Source organism: Coloeus monedula (assembly GCF_965178545.1).
Source record: "Coloeus monedula genome assembly, chromosome: 32".
Classification (NCBI taxonomy): Eukaryota; Metazoa; Chordata; class Aves; order Passeriformes; family Corvidae; genus Coloeus; species Coloeus monedula.
Window position 1 is genome coordinate 2351701 of NC_138812.1, and position 5561 is coordinate 2357261.

Sequence of the window (5561 nt, forward strand, 5' to 3'; positions counted from 1 at the left end):
CACAGCACGGACACGCAGCAGGACAGTGACCGAGCTGCCCGAGCACTCCGGCCTTGCACCCTCAGAAGGGCTGGGAAAGGGAGTGTGGAGCTGGGAAGAGCAGAGGTGGGAAGAGGCTGGGCCATTGTCCCTGGCCGTGCTGCTGTGCTGGGAGTCTCTTCCCTCCAGCTCTGCCCACAGGCACTGCCCCTGCAGAGCCAGAGAAGGGCTGAGGAACAAACCTTGGACACAAAGGTCAGGACAGCCCCTTGTTTTTATTCAAATGCACAGGGAAGAAGCCTCCTGAAAGTCTTTGTGTTTCAAAAGAAAGGTAGATGTTCATGCAGAAATGCAAGGAGTAGTACTACAGTACTTTATAAAAAGCAGAATAACACCAGAAAAAGAATAAGAAAAAGCACCAATGAAAATATGGACAAAGAGGAAAAAGAGGCCAAGATTGTAAAGAGTTACATTCTGAAGGTTCTGGAGCAGAAAAGAGAGATGCTTCTGAGAAGCATCCTAGTCATAATTTTCCCCGCATGGCAGAAGGAAATAGAAAGATTTTAACTTGTGAAAAGTATCCAGTCCTCACTTTCCTCAGGGCATCCCTGAGCTCCTGGTTCCTCAGGCTGTAGATGAGGGGGTTCAGGGCTGGAGGCACCACCGAGTACAGAACTGACAGTGCCACATCCAGGGATGGGAGGAGATGGAGGGGGGCTTCAGGTGGGCAAACATAACAGTGCTGAGGAACAGAGAGAGCACGGCCAGGTGAGGGAGGCACGTGGAAAAGGCTTTGTGCCGGCCCTGCTCAGAGGGGATCCTCAGCACAGCCCTGAAGATCTGCACATAGGAGAAAACAATGAACACAAAACAGCCAAACACCAAACAGGCACTGACAGTGATGAGCCCAAGTTCCCTGAGGTGGCAGTGTGAGCAGGAGAGCTTGAGGATGTGTGGGATTTCACAGAAGAACTGGCCCAGGGCATTGCCCTGGCCCAGGGGCAGGGAAAATGTATTGGCCATGTGCAGGAGAGCGTAGAGAAAGGCACTGGCCCAGGCAGCTGCTGCCATGTGGGCACAAGCTCTGCTGCCCAGGAGGGTCCCGTAGTGCAGGGCTTTGCAGATGGACACGTAGCGCTCGTAGCACATGATGGTGAGGAGGAAATCCTCTGCTGAGAGGAAGAAGAGAAAGAAAAACACGTGAGCAGCACATGCTGAGTAGGAGATGTGGCTGGTGCCCCAGAGGGAATTGTGCATGGCCTTGGGGACAGTGGTGCAGATGGAGCCCAGGTCGGTGAGGGCCAGGCTGAGCAGGAAGAAGAACATGGGGCTGTGCAGGTGCTGGCCGCAGGCTCCGGCGCTGATGATGAGGCCGCTGCCCAGGAGGGCAGCCAGGGAGATGCCCAGGAAGAGGCAGAAGTGCAGGAGCTGCAGCTGCCGCGTGTCTGCCAATGCCAGCAGGAGGAAGGGGCTGATGGAGCTGCTGTTGCACATTTTGAGCCTCTGGCCATGGAGTGCTGTTGAAGGAGGAGACAGTGAGGAGTCAGGGGAGACTTTGCTGAGCAATGTCCAAGCCCTTTCTCCTGGCCCTGCCCCCCAGTTTTCCTTTTCTCAGAGCCCTTCCCTCAGCCCCGTGCCTGGAGCTCTGCTGGGATCTGGCCCCGTTGCTGTGACGAGCAGGGGCTGTGCCCATGGACAGCGAGGAGTCAGCTCTGCTCTGCTTCAGCGGGGACATGGGAATGGGGACAGGGGCCGGTCCTGGGGCTGGACTCCATCAGCCCAAAGTGCTCCTGAGGCAGAGGAGCTGGGCAGCATCTCCTGTGCCAGGGCTAAGGAACGGTGACGGCCAAAGGCACTTTGAGAGGGTTTCCTGCTGTGCCCAGGGAGAGCAGAGAGAGCTGTGCAAGGCAAGAGCATTGGCTGTAACTCAGAGAAGGGTGAGGGGAGCTGCTCTGTCGCTCCATCTGTCCCCAGCTGCCCCTCCTGAGATCGAGGGCAGTCACTGTGTTCCCCTGAAAATCAGCCTGGCACAGCTGAGAGCAGAGGGACCCACAGCCGAGCAAAGTGGCTCAGCCTTTCTCAGAGTCTCAGCCCCACTGCTGGCCAAGGACACTCCCGGCCCCAGTGTCCCCTGGAAGGCAGCTCACAGCTGGGATGGCATCCCGAGGGCACAGCGAGGGTCCTGTCCATGGCCCTGCTGGAGGAGAGCCGGCTCATTGCCAGCCTCCCAGCCCGGCGTGCCCAGAGCTCCCGGGGCACAGGGAGCTGGGACACCCCATTGCTGTGCTCAGCCTGCACAGGAGGAGCCCCAGGGCTGGGCCTGAGCCTGCAGCTGGAGCTGCCATTCCCAGAGAGCCCCTGAGCAGCGCCAGGAGCAGCTGAGCAGGGCAAGGAGAGAGAGCCGGGCCCTGAGGAAAAGCCTTTCCCTGCGCAGCGCTGCCCAGCCCCTCCCGGGCAGCACCAGGGCAGGACAGTCGCCCTCAGGCCCCGGGCAGCAGGAACGGGCCCGCGGCCGCAGAGATGCCCTTCATCTCTGGTGCTGCTCTGCCGGCCCAGGAGGGCACCGAGGGCCCCGAGCCCCCGGGCTGAGGGCCCCGAGCCCCGGGCTGAGGGCCCCGAGCCCCCGGGCTGAGGGCCCCGAGCCCCCGGGCTGAGGGCTGTGCTGGCTGCGAGGGGACACCGGGGCTGCGCTGCTCAGGGCGGTGTCTGCACTGCAGGGCAGGCCCGGCAGCTGCCACAGCTCCCCTCAGCAGGGCTGCCCTCAGCGCTGCCTCCCTCCCTCCCTGCCCACGGCTCTGCTGCTGGAGCTGTCCCAGCCGGGAGCTGCTCCTGCGGCCCGGGCTCCGTCCCTGCCGCTGCTGCCGGAGCCCAGCCCAGCCCCTGGGCCAGCCCTGCCCGGCAGCCGCTCGGGGCTGCGGGGATTAAAGAGCAGCTCCCCCGGGCCTGGGCACCATGGAAAGGTGATGCTGGCTGGATCTGGAGGCCGCGGAGGTGCAGGCACTTGCTGAGGCTCCCAGGAATCCTCAGTGGGATGGTTTAAGAGCCTCAGCCCCTGCTCCACCTGCACAGCTGAGTTTCCATTCCCACCAAGCTGAGCCTGGGAAAAGTGGGAGCACAAACTGAGGAAAGCAGAGACTCAAGCAGGAATCTCCTGCCCTGAATGTGCTCATGAAAATCCCCTCAGGAATGAGCTGGAGCTCTGAGCAGCCCTGGCCCCCACAGCAGCCTCTCCACAGCAGCAGGACCTGCCCTGCAGGAGTCACTCCTTGCAGCCACAGCTCCCCTGCACCGCCCATGGGGAGCTGCCAGGCAGGCTGAGAGCTGCCCCTGGCAGGTGGCAGATGCCCTGGCCTGGCAAAGAGCCCTCAGGGCTGCAGGAGCTGCTCTGCAGGACAGCCCTGGGCACCCCTGGCTGCTGCCCACCTTCACAGCCTGCAGCCGGCCCTGGCAGCAGGAGCCGTCCTGCCCTGTCCCTCTGACGGTGCCCAGGGCAGCCCCGCTCTGCAGCACATCCTCCCCCAAGGCAGGAACGGCAGCAGAGCCATCCTCACAGCCATGGCAGCCGTGCCATGGGCCAGCTCTAGAGGATCCCTGCAGCCAGAGACTCACTGTGTCCCACGCTGGGAAGGTTTCTCCAGGAATGAGTTCAGAGCTGCCCTCCCAGCTGCTTTAGCCAGCTCTCTGCTCACTCCTGCCAGGTACCTGCAGGCAGTGCCCTCAGCCCTGCTGGGCTGGCAGAGGAGCTGCTCCTCAGCAGAGCTGCCTCTTTGAAGCTCTCCTTGGTTGCCAGGAGCTTGAGAGTTCCCTCTGTGCCAGGAGCCCAGCCCAGCTCAGCAGCACAGCAGCAACACAAGGATTTTAATGACCCTCTCGGGGCTTTGGTGTTGTTCACATCAGACTCAGTCCCTCAGAGTGTCTTCAAAAAACTTCCCAAGAACTCAAAGTCAGATTCGAAGTCCAAAGTTTCTTTAACTTTTAATGGGTCCCAGTGAGGGACACGACTCACGTGAAAGTGTCCCCAGGTTCCAGTGAGAGCAGAACTCTGGAGGCAGCGATGGCAGGGGGGGACAAGCAAGGGAAAGGTGTCTCTGGTGCTGAGCAAAGCTGGCTGTGTTCCATGAGTGCAAAGGGCCAAGGCCTGAGCCCCAGCCCCTGGCAAGGCAGATCCTGTCCCTCCCTCAGTGCTCAGGGCTCTTGCCGGGGCACTGGGATGTGGGGATGGGCAGTGCCCAGGGCAGCACCATGGGGCAGGCCCTGCCAGGCTGCTGGGCAGGGACAAGGAGGCCCTGAGGCCCCAGGGCTGCAGGGGTCACTTGTCCCCTCCTGGCCTCAGGGCCAGGGCCAGCAGCCGTGGCCAAAGGGCTGCACAAGTTGCCTCTGTCAGGGCCTTGCAGCTGCTGCCCATCCCTCTGCCCTCTGCAGCCCAGGCTGTCCCACGGTGTCCCTGCCCTGCGCCTCTGTCCCTGCAGGCTGTCCTCATCCCCCCGGCTGCCCCACCTGGCTGGCCCCTTCCTTTGCTGGCAGCTCTGCGTCCTGCCTGCCTCTGCCTGGGCACACAAAGCCTTGGGCTGCTCCAGACTCCTTCTGGGGGACGTGTTGCAGCCCAGCCCTGCCTGGGAGGGAAATTCCTTTCTCCTGGTGTCCACTCTGGGCCTCCCCAGCTGCCCTTTCACAAAGGCCCCTTGGTTCTTTGGGGCCAGCAGTGCCACAGTGGCCCCTTGGTTCCATGGAACGCCACAGGGTCACAATGGTCCCCTTGGTGCCACCAGCCCTGCAGGGTCACAACGGCCCCTGGGTTCCACGAGGCCACGCAGGGTCACAGTGGTCTCCAGAGGAAGGGCAGCACCGAGCCCCAGGGTTTCAGGGGCAGATGAGACACAGCCACCAGAGGCCAAGGCCAGCCACATCTTTCTGTCCTGGCAGGTTTGTCTGGGAGCAGCCCTTGGATATTGGGAATTCAGGAGGTGGAATCCCAATTTTGGCCATGGGCACCTTGTTGAGAAGGATGGGTTTATTCCACATGAAAGAAAAGCACAAAGTCCAAGAGTTTTGGAAGAAGATGAGAGGTGGCCACCATGGGCGAGAGCAGCCAGACCTGTCTCTCATGGCAGCTTTGGTCTGGGAGCAATCCTTGGATAGACAGAATTTGGGAGGTAGAATCTCAGTTTTGGCCATGGGAGCCTGGATGGGAAGGACGGTTCTCTTCTTTAGGAAGGAAAGCACGGAGCCCCAGGAGCCCCAGGGCTCCTGAGGCAGCCCCTGCTGCCCCGGGAGGGAATTTGGGGAGGGGGCAGAGGGGGTGCGCAGCCCCCGCCGGGGGATGACCCCGGCCCAGCGCCCTTTGTTCAGCACCGAGCTGGGCTTGGGGCCGCAGGAGGAAGAGGCCGATGGGAAGCAGATCCTGCAGGGGGGACAGGGCTTGGGCTCAGGGCAAGGTCCTGCCCTGCACACCTGGCTCAGGTGTGAGCCTGCCCCGGGAAGGGAGCGGGACATTGGCATCCCCACGGATCAGGGCTGGGAGCAGCGCTGGGAGCACGGACATGGAAATCCTGGGAGCCACTGGGACCGCCCTGGGGGGTGAA

General features: G+C 62.0%; 1 pseudogene across 1 annotated transcript; it reads right to left on the reverse strand.

Moving 5' to 3' along the window:
- Nucleotides 1-502: 502 nt before the first annotated feature.
- Nucleotides 503-1473, reverse strand: LOC309583703 (olfactory receptor 14J1-like; annotated as a pseudogene). The gene has a single exon. The product of its transcript is annotated as an olfactory receptor 14J1-like (transcript).
- Nucleotides 1474-5561: the final 4088 nt, after the last annotated feature.